The 23,427-nt window shown below is 48.1% G+C and overlaps 1 pseudogene; it reads left to right on the forward strand.

Annotated features, from left to right (window-relative positions):
* Positions 1-16,532: 16,532 nt before the first annotated feature.
* LOC125554946 lies at positions 16,533-22,372 on the forward strand (annotated as a pseudogene).
* The last annotated feature ends 1,055 nt before the right edge of the window (positions 22,373-23,427 follow it).

Raw genomic sequence — 23,427 nt, forward strand, 5'->3', positions numbered from 1 at the left:
GGTTCACATCTTCATCAATACCCCCATCCTCCTGCAGCATTGACCCCAAATACCGAAAGGTGTCCTTCTGAGGTACCACCTGGCCATCAAGGCTAACCTCCTCCTCACACCTAGTAGTACTGAAACCGCACATCATGTACTCGGTTTTAGTTCTACTAAGCCTAAACCCTTTCGATTCCAAAGTTTGTCTCCATAACTCTAACTTCCTATTTACCCCGTCCGACTATTGTCAACTAGCACCACATCATCCGCAAAGAGCATACACCATGGGATATCTCCTTGTATATCCCTTGTGACCTCATCCATCACCAATGCAAAAAGATAAGGGCTCAAAGCTGACCCCTGATGCAGTCCTATCTTAATTGGGAAGTCATTAGTGTCGACATCGCTTGTTTGAACACTTGTCACAACATTATCGTACATGTCCTTGATGAGGGTAATGTATTTTGCTGGGACTTTGTGTTTCTCCAAGGCCCACCACATGACATTCCGCGGTATCTTATCATAGGCCTTCTCCAAGTCAATGAACACCATATGCAAGTCCTTCTTTTGCTCCATGTATCTCTCCATAAGTTGTCGTACCAAGAAAATGGCTTCCATGGTCGACCTCCCAGGCATGAAACCAAACTAATTTTTGGTCACGCTTGTCATTCTTATTAAGCGGTGCTCAATGACTCTCTCCCATAGCTTCATTGTATGGCTCGTCAGCTTAATTCCACGGTAATTAGTACAACTCTGAACACCCCCCTTGTTCTTGAAGATTGGTACTAATATACTCCGTCTTCATTCTTCTGGCATCTTGTTTGCCCGAAAAATGAGGTTGAAAAGCTTGGTTAGCCATACTATCGCTATGTTCCCGAGACCTTTCCACACCTCAATGGGGATACAATTAAGGCCCATCGTCTTGCCTCCTTTCATCCTTTTTAAAGCCTCCTTGACCTCAGACTCCTGAATTCGTCGCACAAAACGCATGCTGGTCTCATCAAAGGAGTCGTCCAGTTCAATGGTAGAACTCTCATTCTTCCCATTGAACAGCTTGTCGAAGTACTCCCGCCATCTATGTTTAATCTCCTCGTCCTTCACTAAGAGTTGGCCTGCTCCGTCCTTGATGCATTTGACTTGGCCAATATCCCTCGTCTTCCTCTCTCGGACCTTGGCCATCTTATAGATGTCCCTTTCACCTTCCTTCGTGCCTAACCGTTGGTAGAGGTCCTCATATGCCCGACCCCTTGCTTCACTAACAGCTCGCTTTGCGGCCTTCTTTGCCATCTTGTACTTCTCTATGTTGTCTGCACTCCTATCCAGGTATAGGCGTTTGAAGCAATCTTTCTTCTCTTTAATCGCCTTCTGGACATCATCATTCCACCACCAGGTATCCTTATCTTCGCTTCTCCTTCCCCTGGACACTCCAAGCTCCTCCGAGGCCACCTTATGAATGCAAGTCGCCATCTTTGTCCACACATTGTTCGCATCTCCTCCTTCCTCCCAAGGGCCCTCCTTAATGACCCTCTCCTTGAACGCTAGAGCTACCTCCCCCTTGAGCTTCCACCACTTCGTTCTAGCGACTTTGGCACGCTTATCCCGCTGGACACGAATCCGAAAGCGGAAGTCAGCAACCACTAGCTTATGCTGGGGTACAACACTCTCTCCAGGTATCACCTTATAGTCTAGGCACGCACGCCTATCTTCTCTTCTCGAGAGGATGAAATCAATCTGGCTAGAGTGTAGGCCACTACTAAAAGTCACCAGATGTGATTCTCTCTTTCTAAAGAAGGTGTTAGTTACAATCATGTTGTAGGCTAGAGCAAAGCTTAAGACATCTTCTCCTTCTTGATTCCTGATGCCATAGCCAAAGCCCCTGTGCGCCCCTTCAAAACCTGTGTTAGATGTACCCACGTGGCTATTGAGGTCTCCTCCTATGAAGAGCTTCTCACCAATTGGTACACTCCTAACCATGTCTTCCAGGCCTTCCCAGAACTCCCTCTTGGTGTTCTCATTGTGGCCTACTTACGGGGCATACGCGCTGATAACATTGAGAACCAAGTCCTCAACTACCAGCTTGACCAGGATAATCCGGTCCCCACGTCTCTTGACGTCTACCACTCCATGCTTGAGGCTCTTGTTGATCAAGATGCCTACACCATTTCTGTTTGCAGCCGTCCCTGTGTACCACAACTTGAAGCCGGTATCCTCCACCTCCTTCGCCTTCTGTCCTCTCCATTTGGTTTCTTGGATGCAAAGGATATCAACACCTCTCCTCACCGCTGCATCAACTAGCTCCCGAAGCTTCCCTGTCAGAGACCCTACGTTCCAGCTACCTAAGCGAATCCTCCTAGGCTCGGCTAGCTTCCTTACCCTTCGCACTCGTCGAGTCAAATGCGAAGACCCTTGCCCATTTTTCACTACATCCGGGCGCCGATGTAGCGCGCCACTAAGGATGCGACGACCCGATCCTCGCTCACTTGCCACCGTATCCGGATCAAGATACAGCGCACCACCTTGGGGGTGACGGCTCGGCCCTTGCCCATTTTCCACCACACCCGGGTTCCGATGTAGCGCGTCGCTGAGAGGGTTACGCCCCAACGAAAACCTTTTGGGTTTCATCTTCATAAGAGTGGCTGAGTTTTTACGTTGGCTCGCCAAGCCTATCACAACCCTCCTCCTTTACCCGGGCTTGGGACCGGCTATGTTGAGACAACATAGGCGGAGTTACATTTCAAAAATACATGATTAACATTATTTTCAAACATATATATTTTCATGTCTATTTTTGTAATATATATTTTACATTTTCTGTATACATTAGGAGCATTTTTTGTTACACATTTAACATTTTTAAATACATATTAACTTTTTTCAAATATATTTTTTGATGTCTTCTTTATTTATCACACGTTTCATATTTTTTGTATACAATAGGAACATTTTTACATACTTTTAACAATTTTCAGATACATGATTAACATTTTTTCGTATATATAATGTATAATTTTTTTTTCATACGTGCTTAAAAAAATTAAATGCATGATTAACATTTTTAGATTTTTTTTAAAATATGTAAAATTATTTTTGAATTATATATGTATTTAGAATATTTCTAAATATAAGAAAGGTAAAAGAGAAAGCAAAAAAATGTGAAAAATGGAAGGAAGAAACAAAAAATAAACGCGTGCGTCCCTGTGCTCACTGGTCCCTATGAGACGTCCGCTTATAGTCGCGCGCTGGGGCCGTCCCGTTGTCGCGAGTGCTTGAGATGAGGCGTGTGTGTCTTGCGTCAAGCGAGAATAGCCGCTCCCCTTGTGGTGCACCCGATATCCATAATGTCTCTTAAACATTAAAAATTATGATATTCAGTGAGAATAAGTACAATAGATATTTATCATGGTATATAAAAATATTTAGATCCAAACTCAGAATAGCTAATGCAAATCAGGCCTAGAATTCGGCACATTTATTTTTGATGAATTTGTCATTTTTGTTTCTCATACTATTTTTCACATTTGAATATGAAATTTCGTAGCATGATGGATTCTTGTTTTTACTACGGCGTTATTTATTCCCAGAAAATATTCAACACATGCAAATATGATAATTTTAATTTCCGCGCAAAAAAGGATAATTTGGATTGGGTGCACCGGGTTGTAGTAGCATCAGACTGGGACCAGACCAAAAGGCCCAGAAAGCAATAGGTTATGGCAATGGCGGCAGTGTTGAGGCATTCCATATTTGGTAGTTGGCGCCCGTTTCTACTGCTTTCTGCGTGGACGTGGTTCGAACCATTTTTTTTTTTGACGCGTCAACGGCGGGCTTACGCCAGCCTGAACATATATTAACAGCATCAATCGGTTACAAAGAGTAGCAAGAGTTACATGGGTAGTCGGGGGTGAGAGAAGTAAGGGAAGGGTGAAAGTTACAGTTTGCCTACAATCTCGCGGCAAGATGAAACAACATAGTGGCCCAGTCACGTATCAGATTTTGTTTCTGAACATTTGTACATTTGTTGGACCAGAGAATCAGGTCGTCGGCTGCCGCCCTGGCGATGCAGTGGAGGCCCTGAGTGTCATTGCGGAACACTTTGGCATTGCGTCTTTTCCAAATGTTCCAGAGCAGCGCCAAGATCACAGTGGAACGAACTTTCTCATGAATTGGAGCTTTCCAGATGTGGAGGAGGCTGCAAGGTCTCACGTCTTGGAGGCTGCCGAGATGATCCCACAGCGGACGCAGCAAGGGGCAATTGAACAGAAGATGATCAATGCTCTCACAGTGCCCGCATAATGGGCAGGCGTCAGAAGTTGCAATCGATCTTCGGAAGCGACGTCCATTTGTGTATACGCGGTCCTTGTGCGCCAGCCAGATGAATAATCTGCATTTGTTCGGGGCGTAGTTCTTCCAGATTGCAGGTGCAATGGGGTCGATCGGAGTGGATGCCCAAGTCTCCTTGTACGCCGCCTTGGTGGTGAGTGATTTGCCATTTTCCTACTAATTCTCACATCTGCAACCTGCAGGTTAACGGGGGCTAAAATAATGCGCAAAGCTGTAAGCTCAAGATTGGCTGCATGGGAGAGTCTAGGGGCTAGGAAGAGGTTCAGATCAGGGGTGTCGAGCGCCAGAGCAACTGAAAGAGACTGCTTCAAAGAGTGGGAAAAAAGGGCAGGGAATTGTTGAGCTAGATATCGAACCATGACCTCCTCGATATCTACAGCCAGCGATAACAAACCCAGCAACCCAGTACAACAATTTTATTCTTTTTCTTCTTTCTTCTTTCTTTTTTCTTGGAAGGGTTTCGTTCGTTTTTTCTTTTTTCTTGGAACTGTTTTTTTTTCATTTTTTTTCTTTTCCTAAATGCATGAAAATTTTCTTTTAATTCGTGAACTTTCTTTAAAAAACAATGTGCTTTTTTCAAAATTAATGAACTTTTTCAAATAAAATGATGATTTTTTAAAATTCGATGAACTTTTAAAAAAATTGATGAACAATTTTTCAAATTCGATGATTTTTTTCAAATTCATGAACTTTTTTCATTTTTGTGAACTTTTCTTTATAATTCATGGTTTTTGTGAATGCTTTTTTGAATTTAAGTTTTATTTATTCAAATAATGTATAGTGGTATATAATACTAGTATATGTTTAATATTTGTACTGAATGAAAGGTCAAAGAGCTCTGTCTCCTTGGTTAATCAACAAACTGAGCTTTCTCTAGTGGTTAACGTGTGTGGTTGTTGACGTCCATCCATCAGACAAAAAACTTTATACTAATAGGCGCTGAATAGGGGCTATTGAACTTTATACTAAGAGGCAGTTGCGGTGGTGCTCGAGAACATGGCCGAACTCGCAGTGCACTGCCTTAGCCCAAGGGGGGACAACAGGCCAACAATGAAGGAAGTTGCAGAAAGACTGGAGATGATGAGGAGACTCCAATTGCACGCCGCTAGTGCTTGCGAACGTAACCGATATGCGCACAACTATGGAGAGCCATCTTCGGCTGTTGTCCCTTTCAACGAGACAACAAACGGGAGCATCCATATGTCTGAACTGGTTGAAGATCTCGCAAGATGATGTTTCTGCTTTTGGGATATGCAGGTAGCGATAGTAAACACACACCACCATCGTAATAAGGTAGCCGGTTCGCCACAGAAATTTCTCCATGTGTATAGTTTGATGATGGTGTCTACTCTTGTTTTATTGCTCCCAGTCTGAAACTTTGAAGACATATTCAGTTACGCAGAACACAGTACTGATTTCATTGATTTCCACTAGTGAATCGAAATTTACCTGTGCTGGGCGTGGAACGGATTCTCTTCTCTTAGCGCCGCGGATCCAATCGCGAGCCGCCGACAAGCCGCCGTCCTGACGAACAGATCCGAATTCACCAGCACTGGCGCTGGCGTTCACCACCGGCCGCCTCGCCGCACGAAACCCTCCCTCTCGGCCAGGGCCGCCGCGGTTCGCGTGACGGAGCCTCGGCGCCGGAAGCCCGCAGCGGCGCCCTGGACGAGCCGCTTCCCACGCACCGCACTGCTCTTACCGCAGCAATGTGGCCGCTCGCTGAAGCCTCCCGCCGTTGCTGCGCAGCTTCATCCTTCCCCGCCAGCCTCCGCCGTCCATCTCCATCGGGCACCTCGGCAGTCGGGCCGGTGACTTGTGGGAGGACTGCTTCCCACTGGGATCCACTGGGATGGGGGAGGAGCAGTGAGCGGTGAAACCGGTGACAGATATAAATGCAAGCGTATTTTTGACTCCAAAGCGTATTCCTTGTTTACCGTTTCCGGTGTCCTTTTAACAGAAGCTCAGTACTCCGCCGAGTGAACCTGCTGGTTTTTATATGAACCGTGGTTAAAAACTGGAGTAGTTGAACCAGAGATGCTACCTCCGCCGAGTGTGCAAAATAAATTGCATTGAATGGGATTCAAACTTAGGTCAAGTTGTGATGGGTCAAATGAGCTAAACTTGGCCCAATAACCACTAAATCTCACCCTAGTTGTTGTACTAAATGAAGTAAATAATCTTTTTGACCTTTCCTACAACAAAATATATTATATTTTGCACCTAGCGAACCAACAATCGAACCGGTGAACCAGCGGTCCGACCAGTAAAAATCTGAACCAGTTCCATTTATTAAACTATGAAGTAAAACATGTGAAAGATCAAACCTTAGGTTCTTTTTAAATAGCGGAAATAGAGAGTAGAGAAATCAGGTATATAAATTGCACCGTAGGCCCCAATGTACCTGGTAACAACATGTCCTCCAACAACATCAGTCTTCCCTCAATGCTATGTTTCGCTTACTGCAAGACAGAAGAAAGTGTTTGTCTTTGTGAGATGGCCCAATAGCACGGTTTTAGAAAGTTTATATGGATGAGTACAAATCGGTTTTTAGAATCTCCCCCCTTTTTTCTACTATGTATTTTCTCTATGGGTTTCCTTTTGAGTGTTATTATTTTTCATTTTTGTTCTCCTTTTCGATTCGTTTCCATTTTCCATATATATATTTAAACTTTTTTAAAATACATATTGGAAATTTTACGTATATAGGTTGAACATTTTCAGCTGCCATCAATAGGCAACTTCGGAGCCGGGCCGAGCCGCTCGTAGCACACAACCGGTGAGCCACCGTTGCTTTTTTTTTTAGAAGAGTTGCTGTGTTGTGGCACCGTGCGCAGCCTTCAGAAGGAGTAATGCTACACGTACAAACGAGTTACAAGCTTTTACAAAGAGAATTAATTTGATTGGTTAATAGGTGACGAGGCGGTCCATCCCCTGAAAATCAAGAAGAGGGCAAGTTTATGATTGATTAGTAGATGGAAAAAATTCTAATCAGCGTGTAATTATGTATAACTCTTTATATGTTTAGCATCATTGCCTCCAGAAGCGCCCCTGCAGCGGTGCATTTTCCATCCGTCGCACCTGTAACAGTCTCGAGTCCCGCCCGTCGTCTCCATCGTCGAATACACGCGCATGGTACCTACTACGGGCTTTTGCGGGAAGTAGGTACCACGTAGTTGGTCGGGAGAACATCATAGACTGCATGCATAGCCGCCGCATCCAACTTCGTACGGCGCCGTTGATCATGGATAGATGGACGCCATCACCACCGTTGTCGGCCGGCAGTCGTTGTCACCCTACCATAGCGCGCCGGCGCCACCGTCCCTTCCGCAAGGCGCAGCTGCCCCCGCCTGGTTATGGTGGAGCTAGCGCCACACAGCCATGGCCGTCTCATTCATTGGTATAATAAATATCAAGTTAAATGCCACGTAGGCATTTGACAATACTGAAAAGACAATGAAACTCTAGCCCTTAAACAAAGGACCTACAACCAAGATAGAAAATTATAGTAATGAAGATCAAAGAGCCCCTTAAACCTGACACCAACACTCGCTACCTGCCTTCGGCACCACCGCAACAGCCATAAAAAAAAAACGTGTTGAATCACCTATTCACACAATCTCAATGCTGCTCCATCGCTGATTTGCAACTTTTCGGGTCTCTAAAGTAATTTACCAAAGGCGAAACTAGTGATGTTGAAAAAACCTAGTCGTGGCAGCACCCTGAACACACCATCAAACTCCAGATCTGCCTTCCTCACTCGACGATTATATCAGAGGAGGAAACCATAGCTGCCAACCGCCAACTAGAACCCAAAACACGATCCACCATCTTCCGGTTGCCATCAACGTAAATCGCTATCTACATCTGCTCCTGCACTACCTCTCGAGCTCTGCGCTGACTATGGAGCAAACATCGTCACAACGACAGACTCCGAGGATACAAATCCACCATAGGGATATTGTCGCTGCCATACCATCCCCACATGAACATACTAGCAACCAGATCCATCACCCACCAACGAGCAGAAGGTTATGTTGAGGAAGGAAGCTTTATTATTCGACGCCGCCGTCACCCTTGCCAAAGCCATGACATCGAACAACCACAAACCTAAGATATTATAACCCTAAAACCCAAAGCTACATGACCGTATGCGCGGGATCCGGTGACACCCCCTCTCCACCAACGGCCGAGAGGTCGTCAGCGATGGGAGTCGCCGAAGGACAGTGCCGGAAGACGGGTCCCCTTGAAGCCCTAATTACCCTAGCCGCTGACATAGGTTTTAGGTTTTCAGGGAACAATGTAAACGCCACTGATCATGTTATTAGCCTTTTTTAAGTAAGAGTATGTTATTGGCAAGGGAAAGGATATATAGGAGTAGAATTGTCAAAATCCCCTCAATAAAAAGAATTGTCGAAAGGGAAAAAGGGCTAGTAGTATTTCCCTCTCCTTCACACACCCACACCCACACGCACAAGAGTCACTCGAAAAAGAAAAAAGAAAAAAAAAGAAACCCCACACGCACACGCACACGGCACACACCGGGGCGAAGCGGAGGTATCGTCCAGCTTAGGGCATCTCCAGCGGTTGGCCCCCCAGGGGGTGAGCCGGCGTAAAAATTGGGCTTGGGGGCGAGTTGGTCCCTAGCCGCCGGCCCCAGGGCCGCCCCCAGGCACGTTTTAAAATAAAAGAAGTTCGACGAAGTTCAGCTTAAACACGATGAATTTCGGCCAAACACGATAAATTTCGGCACATTTCGGCGAAGTTCGCGGATTTTCATTACGTAGCACATATACATAAACTAATCTAAAGGAAAAACTAGCTGAAGTCGCCGCTGTCGCCGCCATCGTCATCGTCGGCCTTCTCCTCCTTGACGCGGGCGCCCCTACTGGACCCCTGTCCGGCGTCGCCATGGCGGACTGGTGCCGGCGCATCGTCGTCGTCGTCGTTGTCGCAGATGACGACGACTCCGCCTTCGTCGCGGCCGCGTCGACGCTCCGCGAAGCGAAGCAGGGCGGCGTGCTGGCGCTCCTTCGCCTTCTCCAGGCGCTCCTTCTCCATCGCTATGGAGTCCCTGCGCGCCCATTCCAGGGCCGCGTCGTCGTCGTCGAGCTCTTCGTTACCGGCGCGGCCGGCTCCTTCACCGGCGCGAGCCCCGGCTCCGTCTTCACCGGCACGAGCCCCGGCTCCGTCGTTGGCTTGACGAAGCGCGGAGGAGGAGCCGACGAGTAGGCGCGCCGGCCGCCCTCGTTGATGACAGTGCCGGCGCTGCGAGTGCGCCGGCCGAGCGGCGTCTCCACCGCGGGCTCGGCCTTGACGCCGAGCAGGGCCGGAGTGCCGGAGGAGTGCGATGAAGACCGGGAGGAGGAAGAAGAGGAGGAGGACCCGAACCTCCTTGGCGCCCATGGCCCGGCGCGTCGGTGCTGCGCCGGGGCGACCGCCCTCGCCGGGTACGCCAACGGCGGGTCGTTGCCGCCCTCGAGGTACGTCAGCATGCCCTCGAGTATGCGGCCGGGGACGCCCCACCACAGGTGGCGCCCCTGGCTGTTGTGCCGGCCGCCGACCACCGGCGCGCCGTTGATGGACGCCAAGCGCTGCTGCTGGCGGCGCTCGAAATACGCCGCCCAAGCCGCGTGGTTGTCGGCGGTGTACTGGGGGAGGGAGAGTTGGGCGGCGGTGAGGGAAACGCGCACGACCTCGACTTCCTCGATGAAGTACGTCGGCTTCGCCACGGCGTCGGGCAACGGGGGAATGGGCATTCCCCCGGCGCTGAGTCTCCACCCCGTCGGCCCGGCGCGGATGTCCGGCGGCGCCGGGATGTTCGCCTGGAACAGGAGCTAGGACTCCTGTTCGCGGAGCGAACAGCGGCCGAAGCCGTTGGCCGTCACCTTGTCTCCGGGGAAGCGTTCCGCCATGGCGACGGGCTCGGGAGAGGTAGAGAGATAGAGGGAGGGGCTGGGCGGCGGCGCTCGGGAGAGGTAGGGAGAGGGAGGGGCTGGGCGACGGCGAGGGGCGGGGCTGGTGTGAACACAGGCGAGTGCAGGCCACCGGCTTTATAGCCGCGCCGCACCCATGTGTACGCGTGCGAGGGAGGGGAGGCGTCGTCGCGCCGTCCCGTGACCCGCCGCCCGTGAGGAATCAATGGCAAGGCTGACCGGCGGCAGCCTTGGCATTGATTCCCCGCAGGAACCGAGGCCGTTGGGAGAAGACGAGGCGCCGTGTCGCTAACGCGGCGAGCCCGCGGCTGTTTCGCGCCAAAACAGTTTGCCCTGGCGCCCCCGAGCGCCCCCAGCGCGCCGGGTTCGGCCTGGGTCCGTCGGCGCTGTTTTCGGTCCAGGACGGCGAAAATCAGGCTCCTGGGACGCGACTGGGCCGTTTTTTTGGCGCCGGCGCGAAAAAATTACCTGGGAAGGCATTCCTGAGGGCGCGGCTGGATATGCCCTTACCAGCAGCACCACCGCCGCCCACCGGCGAGCGATCTCGACCGCAGCGAATGTGAGGGCGAGCGGCAGCAAGAGGGGTGGAGCCCAGGACCCCGGACGAGGCCACGGCCCGACAAGAGGCGGCGCGACATGGACGACTGCGACCGCGAGCTCGAGCTCGACAGGTGCCTCCCCTCCCCCTACCTCCCTCCCCAGCTATTCGCGCCGCTGCTCTGCGCTCCGCGCGTCCCGCTCGCGGCGTTTCTGGATGGAAGAGACCGAGGGTTTCCTGGCCGCGCCCCCTTCTCCTCCTCCTCCTCTCTCTCCCACGCTCGATTTGTGTCGGATTTTCGCGTGCTTCACTGATTTGGCCGTATGATTCCTGGGTGTTTGCTCCGACGCTAGTGTGCATATTCTTTCTACCAGCCCCGCTTATGGGAGTTTTGTTGCCTGCAACGCTAGAATTCACTATTCAGTAGCGAAGAGTGTGTAATTTGTGTTTCCCTGTATCTGAACCTCCTGTATGCCCCGTATCTGAACCTATTGTATGCCTTGTATCTGAACCTGCTGTATGCCATGTATCTCATTTTAGGCTTCAGCAATCTGTAACTGGATGAGAACTACTCCGTGTTATCAGTGTCATGTTGTTTGTGCATGATCAGGTGCCGTTTTGATGATTGGAATTGTAGGTACCAGTGTGAACATAGGCTTAGGAGTGTTTCATGCACTGATTGGTTTGACACGATTTATCCACCTTGTTCAGAGTGAACCATAGCTAGTTTTTTTTATTATCGAATATACGCGTCCACCTTCCCATTTTGTCCTTTGCTCAGTGTCACAATAACTTGCAAAGACTTGGGGTGTTATGTTAGTGTTTCTGTTCACTGCATCGCATTGCATTTATATATTGAAAATCTATGTGCCCACCAAAGTAGCAGGATCACATACCATGGTTGTCAGGTTGTTTGTGACCGCCTAGGTCTTGTATGTAATTTTGCGCCAATAGATCACAAACTCTCAAGAGACATAATTTAAGTTGGAGGATCAAATTACTCTCTGATGATCAAGTGTTACAACAAGGGTTTATATACACCGGGCGCTGCCCGAGTCATAAGGCATGCAGGCCTGTGATCCTAATTACATGGGCATGCAAGCCAACACGTTACAACACAACTCAACACCCCCCCTCAGCCGGAACTCCATTGGCGTGGATGTTGAGGCTGGATCGAAACTCGTGGAACACCGGAGATGGCAATCCTTTTGTGAACAAATCAGCAAATTGAGAGCTCGAAGGGACGTGCAACACGCGGACGTCACCGAAGGCAACCCGATCACGCACAAAATGAAGATCGATCTCGATGTGCTTGGTGCGTTGATGTTGGACCGGATTGCACGCAAGGTAGGAGGCGCTGATATTGTCACAATAGACGATTGTGGCACGCTGTGGTGGACACTTGAGTTCGTGAAGGAGTTGGCGTAACCAGCAAGACTCGGCAACGCAGTTGGCCACACTGCGATACTCGGCCTCCGCACTAGAACGAGAAACAGTTGCCTGTCGTTTGGAGGACCAAGATATGAGGTTGGAACCAAGGAAAACACAAAAGCCCGATGTGGATTTCCGTGTGTCAGGGCAACCGGCCCAGTCCGCATCTGTGTATGCGATGAGTTCCTTGGAGGATGACTTGTAGAATTGTAAGCCATAGTGGGAGGTGCCTTGGAGGTAACGAAGAATTCGTTTGACGAGCTGCATATGAGTGTCTCGTGGCTCATGCATAAAGAGGCACACCTGTTGGACGGCATATGAGATGTCCGGCCTGGTCAAGGTGAGATACTGAAGGGCGCCGGCTAGGCTGCGATAATAGGTGGGGTTGGAGAGGAGCTGACCATGAGTGAGAGACATCTTAGAGCTCGTGTCAATTAATGGGGGTGGAGATGGGCTTACAATGGAGCATGTTGGCACGCTCAAGAACCTCCAAGGTGTACTGTTGCTGACTGACTGAGGAAGAGCCCCGAGGAGTTCGGGGTGACGTTGATGCCAAGAAAATGATGGAGAGGCCCCATATCGGTCATGGAGAACTCGGACTTGAGAGCAGAGATGACGTGGTGTAGTGTTTGAGGAGAACTGGCTGTCAAAATGATATCATCGACGTACACGAGTAAGTAGGCGATGGAGGTACCATGATGAAGAATGAACAAGGAGGTGTCACTCTTGGAGCCATGAAAACCAAGGGTGAGAAGGAATGCCTGAAAGCGAAGAAACCACGTGCGAGGGGCTTGCTTGAGTCCGTAAAGAGACTTGTGGAGTCGGCAAACATGATTCGGACGGGCATTGTCAACAAAACCAGCTGGCTGAGAGCAGTAGACGAGCTCGTTGAGGTCACCATGGAGGAAGGCATTCTTGACGTCCATTTGGTGGATTGGCCAGGAGTGAGTGGTGGCAATACTCAAAACCACACGGATAGTAGCTGGCTTGACCACGGGGCTGAACGTCTCATCATAGTCCACACCCTCCCGTTGAGTGAAACCGCGAAGCACCCATCGAGCTTTCTACTGTGCCAAGGAGCCATCCATGTTGAATTTGTGGCGATAGATCCACTTCCCCATGACCACATTAACACCTGCAGGCTTAGGCACCAAAGACCACGTAGAGTTATTCATTAAAGCAGTGTACTCATCTAGCATAGCGTGTCGCCAATTAGGGTCTTTGAGGGCTGATTTGTAGGTGGGTGGAATGGGTGAGATGGAGGTGGATGTGGTGTCGCAAGGAAGAGGCGACGGGGCATGCAAAACCCAGATTTGGAGCGAGTGGACATTTTGTGGGCGTTGTTTGGCGGTGCAACAGAGATGGCACGAGGCGGTACATGGTGTGGAGGAGTGCATGGGGGCGGGGAACCTGAGGAGGATTCGGTGGGGCTGGTGATAGGTTGATCCGATCGGCGGGGCGCAGGGAGCGAGGAGGATGCGGTCGCAGTGGGGCTGGCAGGTGCGGCAGAGGCGGGTGGGGATTGGGTGGGAGTGGACGCGGTCGGGGCGGTAGTGCTGGACCCGCGAGAACGGCCCGTGGGGCGAGGGCACGTGGTGGAGCCAGGCGTGGGTGGCGCGTCGCGACGAACGCGCACGGGGTGGTGGGGCCCGGCGGATCTGGCCAATCCGGTGGTGGATCCGAGGAAGCTGGAGCTGCCAGCGGTCTGGAAGGGGAGATTCGGTGTGTGAGATCGTCTGTGGACGTGCGGGTGTGTGGCTGCGTGTATGGAAACACGTTTCGTAAAAAATGACATGGCGAGAAACGATAACGCGGCGCGAGTCCAGATCAAAACACCTATACCCCTTGTGTTCTAGGGGATACCCAAGGAAGACGTAGTGGACAGAGCGGGGAGAGAGAGCTTGTGAGCCATGGTAGAGGCTGTGTGAGGAAAGCACAAACAACCAAAGACTCGAAGATGATCATATGTGGGATGTGAGCCATGGAGGAGGTAGTATGGCGTAACACTAGAAATAACACGTGAGAAGCGCCTATTGAGTAAGTATGCAGCGGTGTGAAGAGCTTCAACCCAAAAGGGAGGGGTGAGATTGGTTTGAAAGAGTAGGGTCCGTACTATGTCGTTGGTTGTGCGAAGGAGGCATTCAGCCTTGCCGTTTTTTGGTGACGTATGTGGACAAGAGAAACGGTAAGCGATGCCGTTGGAGGAGAAGAACGTACGGAGGGAGGTGTTGATGAACTCACCACCGTTGTCGCATTGCATGGCTTTGATCACTGTGTTGTATTGGGTGTGGATAAAGGAAAAGAAGCGTTGTAGAGTAGTGGACGTGTCGGATTTTTGTCGGAGAGGAAAAGTCCATGAGTAGTGAGTGTAATCATCCAACACAATAAGATAATATTGATAACCCGAGAAGCTTACAACCGGTGAGGTCCACAAATCACAATGTATGAGATCAAATGCTGCAAAAGATCTACTAAAGGAAGAGGGAAAGCGGAGCCGAGGCTGTCGGCCGAGCTGACAAGCAGTACAAGGTGTGTGAGCCTCCTTATTACAATCGGGAAGAACAGTTGTAGCTAAAGTGGAGAGAGTATGAACGCCGGGGTGGCCGAGCCGACGATGCCATAGGTCAGGTGATGCAGTGGCAAGGAGTGCGGACGCCGAGGACGCCTTATTGCCAAGGAAAGGGTAGAGGTCGCCGTTGCTAATGGAGATCATGAGAACCCGCCGCGTTCGAAGATCCTTCACAAGAAAACCACAAGGGTAAAACTCAACGGAACAAGAATTTTCTCTAGTGAACTTGCGAACGGAAATGAGGCTGGTGACTACGTGTGGGGAAACGAGAACATTGGTGAGGCGGAAGTCGTGAGGGGGAAGGTGGACAGAACCGGTGGCCATGACAGGGAGGTGTTGGCCATTGCCGACAAGGATGCTAGTAGGCACATGCTTTAAGGAAGAACTAGATGAGGTAAGGGTACCTGGATTGCCGGTGATGTGGGAGGAGGCGCCACTGTCGAGGTACCAGTCAGTCGACGGAGCGGGGGGGGGGGATGCCGCCATTGCTGTAGGCAGCGTTCAACATGGCGAGGTGCTCCCAAGAAGGAGGTGCAGGCGGATAGTACGGCGATGACGGAGAAGGCGCCGACTGATACATCGAGTAGGCGTGGGCATGAGAGCCGGGCCGGGGGCCGAGAACCCCAGCGGAGTTTGGCGGCACCCATCCAGGTCAAGGCAGAGGGAGCGCCATCCCATATGGAGCGAAGTAGCCTGTGAACGGAGTGGGCGGCGACGGGGGGCCGCGGCCACCAGAGTCGTGGCGGCCACGCCCGCGCCCACGGCCACGGTCGGTGCCATCGCCGCGGTCACCACGGCCGCGGGTCGGCTGCTGGGGCGGAGCCGGAGCCTGGGAGCGAGCGGAGCCGCGATCTCCCGAGCGGTCACCGCGATCACCCTGAGAGCGCGCGTCCAAGCCAGATGGATCGCCAGCGGAAGGAGAGGCGCCAGGGAGAGCGAACGCCGAGGCGCTCTCCTCAGCAGCGCGCTGGGCCTAGGACTCCTCCGCCAGGACGACACGGGAGAGAACGGTGTCGAAGGGCATGGTGGACGCCTGGTCGCCGAGGACGACGCGGATGGTGTCGAGCCGCTTGTCGAGGCCATGGAGGAATTGGGTCGTGAGATCCACCTCTTTGACGACGTGGTCGATGTCGGCGAGGCCGTCGGTGAGCAGCTTCAGGTGACGGAGAGGTCGCCCTGCTTCAGATTACGGTACTAGCGGTTGAGGACCATGAACCGCGCAGCCCGATTGGCGAGGAAGAAGTCCTGGATCTTGTTGGTCCAGAGGGCGTGAGTGGTGGTGGCGCCGCCGACGTGGTCGATGAGGGGATCGGCGAGGGTGGCGTAGATCCAGAGCACCACATGGGCGTCCAGCTCCAGGTACTGGGCGTCGGCGTTGGGTGGAGGAGGGTGCTCGATGAGGTAGGTAACGCCGTAGCGAACGAGAACGAGAAGGAAGAAAGACTTCCATTTGTGGTAGTTGTGGTCCGCCGGATTGAGTAGGAACTTAATATGATTTGTGATGTGGTCGAAGAAGATCGGGTTGCGAGGAGCCGGGGCGGGCGGCGCAGAAGGCGAGGACGTGAACAGAGGGGCGAACTGAGAGGGACCGGCGCTGCCAGAGGCGCCGGAGAAGATGAACGGGGTGGAGCCCGGCGAGGTCGCCGAGGAGGTGGCCGGAGCAGTCACCGAGGAAGAGAGGGAGCCTGGCGAGGTCGCGGTGTCGGAGGCGGCGGAGAAGGAGCCGGGCACAGTCATGGCGACAGAAGAGGAGGGCCTGGTAACTGATACCAAGTTGGAGGATCAAATTACTCTCTCTGATGATCAAGTGTTACAACAAGGGTTTATATACACCGGGCGCTGCCCGAGTCATAAGGCACGCAGGCCTGTGATCCTAATTACATGGGCATGCAAGCCAACACATTACAACACAACTCAACAATTTAGGCGCTGTGCAATGTTATGGCAGTTGATCATAAACTTATGGTAGATTTGTTCCCTTCAATGGTAAGAGTTTGGTGTTATGAGTGTTATCGGTGCTTTTAGCCTGCTGTATGCCTGTTTCTGAATTTAGGTTCCAGAAGTCTGTAATTGGATGGGAACTAGGATTTACTAGTGTTATGCTGTTTGTGAATGTTCGAGTGCCCGTCTGTTGATTGGAGTAAGTGGGTACATACTGATGCAACGATAGGACTTGGAAGCGTTGCGTGCATCTATTGGTTTCAACACGATTTATCCGCCTTCTTTGTGGAACCCTAACTAGTTTTGTTGATCGAATTTATGCTTCCGTCTTCCCATTTTTCTCCTGGCCCACTCTCACAATGGCCTACAAAGACTTTGGACTCATGTTACTGTTTCTACTTTCTACCTGCTGTGTCACATTTAGACATTAGAAATCTGTGTTTGCATCACCAAATTAGCTGGGCAACATACCATGGTTTCCAGATTGGTCATGACTGCTTAGGTCTTGCATGTAGTGTTGCGCCACCAGATCATAAACTTTAGGAGACATTTTAGGCACTTTGTAATGCTGCGGCAGTTAATCATAAATTTATATGGAAGCATAGCATACATGATCATTCCGGTATGAAAGATGGATTCATATGATGAAATGATGACATCTCAAGTGCATATTCAGTGGCTTGATATTTTGAGCCTTTCCTGTCTGAGAAAGATCCCAAGTTATGTCTATTTCATACTTTTCAGCTGCTAGCAGAATTTACTTTACTACTCCCTCCGCCCCATAATATAAGATGTTGTTACAACCAATATGTGAGTATATCTGGTTGTAATAACATATTATATATTTAAGTACAGACGGAGTAACATATTATTTTAACTTTCAGCATTGCAACAGAGATTCAATCTATGGTACAGGGCACCAGCAGAAAGTTTGAGAAGGAAAGGTGAACAACCGAACTATTTCACTTGCCTTTAACTTTCGGTGTGTAGGAATACAAATTTCTGCTATCCTTTTTATAGTGAAGAATTCATATTTTCTTTTTTACTCATTGCTTCAACATGAGCACATACATAAGCTACTTCTTGATAATAAAAACTGTAAATGCTCATTGAGATGTACTCTGAATGCTGACAATGTTACTGATTGTATTAGCAGGCAGAATGTTCTTAAAGCTCTAATGAATACTTCCAAAGATATTGCTGCACACATACATAATTTAAAGTTATGCTGAATGGGCATCCGCTACCACATTTTCTGAAGTCTATGGCGTATATACACTCTACGTGTTATGATAAAAGCATATATGTAGAACATAGTCTGCTGTTGTCCTAGCTTTTGACCCTAGAAGAACAGTAGCTGCGTCCTGTCGAATTATAAGCATATTTGCGTATGATTTGAGTTTGTTATCTATGCCTTGACACATGGAGAACTATATCGCCAAACAGTATCGAAAGAAATCTATGTCTTTGTTAACCTTTAAAACTTGTTGAACTGTGTGCGCAGTTTATGAATAATTGTGCTACTGGCTATTAAATACACTTAATTATTTATTATTTGTTTGAGAGGATGAGCCAATATCTTCAGTTCATAGTTGTGCATAATGGTACCTGAATTTGTAGTTTCCTGCCACATAATGAATCATCTCTGTTTCCGAGTACTTACTTATCCACATGTGGTGTTCTGCAGATCTTATCCACATACCTGAAAGGACAAGGCTCACAAGGACGGCCAGAAGAAGACCGAGCAGGCCATCTCCAGGTGACTCCCGCTCCCATTCAGCTCCCCATGTTTCTCCCTGGTCAATTTCGCAATGCTAGTCTGCACATTCTTTCTACCAGCCCCACTCTTATGGGTGATTTATTGCCTTGCAACACTAGGATTCAGTGGCTACGAGTACCTGGAGTCTTGAAGCTTCTGAGTGCTCTTAATCCGAACCTTCTGCATGCCCTGTATGCTGTATCTGAACCTGCTATATACCCTGTATCCGAACCTGCTGTATGCACTGTGTCTGAACCTGATGTATGCACTGTATCTGAATTTAGGCTACAGGAGTCTGTAACTGGATGTGAACTAGGAATTACCAGTGTCATGTGGTTTGTGAATGATCAGGTGCCCTTTTGATGATTGAAGTAGTAGGTACCGATGCAATGACAGTGCTTAGAAGTGTTGAGTGCACCAGTTGGTGTAGCATGATTTATCCACCTTGTTCAGAGTGAACCATAGCTAGTTTTTTTTATCGAATATATGCATCGCATCCACCTCTCCATTTTGTCCGTGTCTGACTCTCACAATATCCTGCAAAGACTTGGGGGTTATATTAGTGTTTCTGTTTACTGCATTGCATTTAAATATTGGAAATCTATGTTCGCATCACCAAAGTAGCAACACAGCACACTATTGTTGTCAGGTTGTTTGTGACTGCTTAGATCATAAACTTGCAAGGCGACATTTTAGGCACTTTGCAATGTTGTGGCAGTTGATAATAATCTTATGGGAGATTTGTTCCCTTCAATGGTATGATTTTGGAGTTATGGATGTTATCAGTGCTTCTAGTCTGCTGTATGCCTGTACCTGAATTTAGGTTCCAGAAGTTTGTAATTGGATGAGAACTAGGATTTACGAGTGTTATGTTGTTTGTGAATGTTTGAGTGGCCATACGATGATTGGAGTAGTGGGTATGGTACTGATGCAACGATAGGACTTGAAAGCGCTGTGTGCACGGGTTGGTTTAAGACGATTTATCCGCCTTCTTTGTGGAACTATAGCTAGTTTTTTTGATCAAATATATGCATCCACCTTCCCATTTTGTCCTTGGCTCACTCTCACAATGGCCTGCAAGGACTTGGGGGTTATGTTAGGTTTTCTGTTTACTGTATTGCATTTGTATATTGGAAATCTATGTTTGCATCACCAAAGTAGCAGGATCGCATACCATTGTTGTCAGGTTGTTTGTGACTGCTTAGGTCTCGTATGTAATTTCGCACCAGTAGATCATAAACTTGTAAGAGACATTTTAGGCACTTTGCAATGTTGTGGCAGTTGATAATAAAACTTATGGGAGATTTGTTCCCTTCAATGGTAGGATTTTGGAGTTATGAGATGGTATGCATGTATATGAATTTAGGTTCCAGAAGTCTGCAATCGGATGAGAACTAGGATTTATGAGTGTCATGTTGGTTGTGAATGCTCGGGGTGCCCATCCGATGATTGGAGTAAGTGGGTACGTACTGATGCATCGATAGGACCTGGAAGCTTTTCGTGCACCTATTGGTTTGAACACGATTTATCCGCCTTCTTTGTGGAACCATAACTAGTTTTTGCTGATTGAATATATGCATCCACCTTCCTATTTTTCTCTTGACTCACTCTCAGAATAGCCTGCAAAGAGTTCGGAGTCATGTTACTGTTTCTACCTGCTGTGTTGCATTTAGACACTGGAAATCTGTGTTCGCATCACCAAATTAGCAGGGCAGCATACCATGGTTTAACAGATTCGTCATGACTGCTTAGGTCTTCTTAGGTCTTGCATGTAGTGTTGCGCCAGTAGATCATAAACTTATAAGAGACAAATTAGGCACTTTGTAATGCTGTGGCAGTTGATCATGAACTTATAAGGAAGCATATCATACATGATCATTCCGGTATGAAGGATCGATTCATATAATGAACTGATGACATTTCAGTATGTATATTCAGTGGCTCAAAATTTGAGCCTTTCCTGTCTGACAAAGGTCCCAAGTTATGTCTATTGCACACTTTTCAGCTGCTGGTAGAATTTAAACATATTCTTTTAACTTTCAGCGTTACAACAGAGATTCAATCTATGGTACAGGACACCAAGACAAAGTTTGAGAAGGAAAGGTGAACAACCGAACTATTTCACTCGCCTTTTACTTTCTATGTGTAGGAATAGAAATTTCTGCTATCCTTTTTATAGTGAAGATTTGGTATGCTCTTTTTTACTCATTGCTTCAACATGAAGACATACGTATGCTAGTTCTCGACAATAAAAATTGTGAATTTCATTGAACTGTACTCTGAATGCTGAAAAATGTTACTGACTGCATTAGCTGGCAGAATGTTCTTAAAGCTCTAACGAAGGCTTCCAAAGAGGTTTTGAACTTCTATCGATACAATGAACATCCGATTATATAAACTATTGTCACAGTTTGGGTCCCAGCTTTATTTGTATGCAATGCAGTGTGAAGGTTCATTGAAGACCGAGTACACCAAGTTTCAAGCCACCAAGTTCTGCAAAGACAAGGCTTCACACATACAGAATTTCAAAGGGATGCCGAATGGGCATCTGCTACCATATTTTCTGAAGTCTATGGCATATATACACTCTACGTGTTGCAATAAATACATTATATGTAGAACATAGTCTGCTCTTGCCCTAGCTTTTGGCTCTAGAAGAACAGTAGCTGCATCCTGTCTAATTATAAAGGAGTTTGTTATCATTGCCCTGACACATATTGGAGAATTATTGTCAAAAGTTATCCAAAGAAAACCATGTCTTTGTTAACCTTTAAAGCTGGTCAAACTCTGTGTGCAGTTTATGAAAAATCGTGCTACTGTGGCTAGTAAATACACCTAATTATTTATCATTTCTTTGAAAGGATGAGCCAATATCTTCATGTTATACTTGTGCATAATGAGACCTGAATTTGTAGCTTCTTGCCACATAATGAATGATGTCTATTGTCGATTACTTACTTATCCACACGTCATGTTCTGCAGATCTTTTCTCAAAGTTTGAAGTTGAAAAGGAGAAGCTGATGGTTCAGTATGAACTACAAAGTAAGTAGATGCTTACACTACTTATGTACTCCCCTGTTCCTAAGACGTTTGGCAGTTCAATTTAAACTGCCAAAACGTCTTATATTTAGAAACGGAGGTAATAGGGACGATGTTTGCTGTAGTAGCTTGTCTTTGAACAGTTCTTGTGTGTGGAAGATCCTTTGCTCTTACACAAATACTACTCCTACCTCTTAAACAGGGTAGAAGGAAAAGACTACAATTTCTGATGTTGAGAAAAGAGTTTCAGAGAAGCTAGCAGATGCAGAAGAATCTCTGAAGAAGTTGAAGCAGGTCTGTTCAACACTCTGTGCCGATTACTACAACTGCTGCTTTGGTCTTGTGTAACCACACAGCTTTAACGGAGTTGAATCAATGTTTACCGGTGCTACCATGTAATTCTCTCTCTTGGACAAGTAAGTAACACTGTGTTTGTGTCTTGCAGGGTAGGGTGACAAATCCATCATCAAGCTTCGCAAGTCCTTTGCCTCGTTCATGGGCCCCGATGGCGAGGAGGACTGATACGGTTCTTGCCAGATCGTTCTGTCTTTCAGATCGAAGTGGATAGTGGTATATGGTTTTGAAGAAGAGAGATGATGCACACTACAGGGGCAAGAAAGAGTAGGTTCCGTAGGGTTTCTATAGAGGTTTTGGTGTTCCGGTCATGATCAAAACTCAATTTTCCTGCTCTTACTTACATTCAGCAGCCATTGCTAAACTTGTGGCCGACCTTTGCTCATGTTTTGCAACATGTATATTTTCTAGCACCCTTCGGCCCTTTGCCTATGCCTGGACCAACATTCAGTAAGAAACATATAGTGCTACATACTCCTATACATATATCAAGCAATTACATAATCTTGTCATGTATGTGTTCAACGGAAAATAGAAAATTTTACTTCTATTGCAAGGTTTATCATATGAGCTACTCCCTCCGTCCCATAATATAAGAGCGTTTTTGACACTAGTGTAGTGTCAAAAACGCTCTTATATTATGGGACGGAGGGAGTAGCTGTTTTTTCTAAAAGGTTTATGAGCTACTCCAGTAGTACTACAATGGCATACTTTCCTGGAGATTGTACGGCAGCGGAGGTTCCACGTGCCAGCGGACACCATCGACGTGAGCTGCGTCTCGCACTGCGGGCACCGGGAGGGGCACTGGAACTTCGGGGGCGTCGTCTTCTAGCCACATCCTGCAGGTGCAGCGCTCGAAGCGGACGCGGACTGCTTCGGCCCGTGGCGCGATCAGTACCACTCCCTGGGCGGAGGCTCGGACCTGCGGTGGCGGCGGCGCTGCTGTACCTGTAGTGGTCCTAAAACATCTCACACCGATTTCCAACAAGGGACATGTTTCAAGATGACGACGACGATTCTGTATAATCAAAGCGGAGATTAGGGAGTGTGTTACAAATTTTTACATTAATTTTTCCTTTGCTTTGTTATGGGTCAAACTTTATAAAATTTGATCAAGTTTGTAGGAAATAATATGAACATTTGCAATAACAAGTATATGCATGATGTGAAAATATACTCAACGATGAGTCTAATGGTAACGATTTGGTATTATAAATATTAATAATTCATTTTATAAACTTAGTCAAAGTTTATAAAGTTCGGTTTAACAGAAAACTAGTACTTGAATGTCTCCTTCGACTTTAATTTGACGAGGACAATGCTGGTGCACCATGTATAAGTCACGTAACAACCAACCTGACAAAACTAAAAGAACAGTTGAATGAAGCCTTTGCACAAAGGACCATCAGCCAAGAAAGAAAATTACAATCAAGACCGACGACTTTCCCTGAGCTTGACTCCAACGCCCATCACCTACCTCCGGCACAACTGCAACAACCATCAAAGGAAAAAGTAACGGATCACCTCTTCACTTGAG

This window comes from Triticum urartu, chromosome 4, assembly GCF_003073215.2.
Source record: "Triticum urartu cultivar G1812 chromosome 4, Tu2.1, whole genome shotgun sequence".
NCBI classification, from domain to species: Eukaryota; Viridiplantae; Streptophyta; class Magnoliopsida; order Poales; family Poaceae; genus Triticum; species Triticum urartu.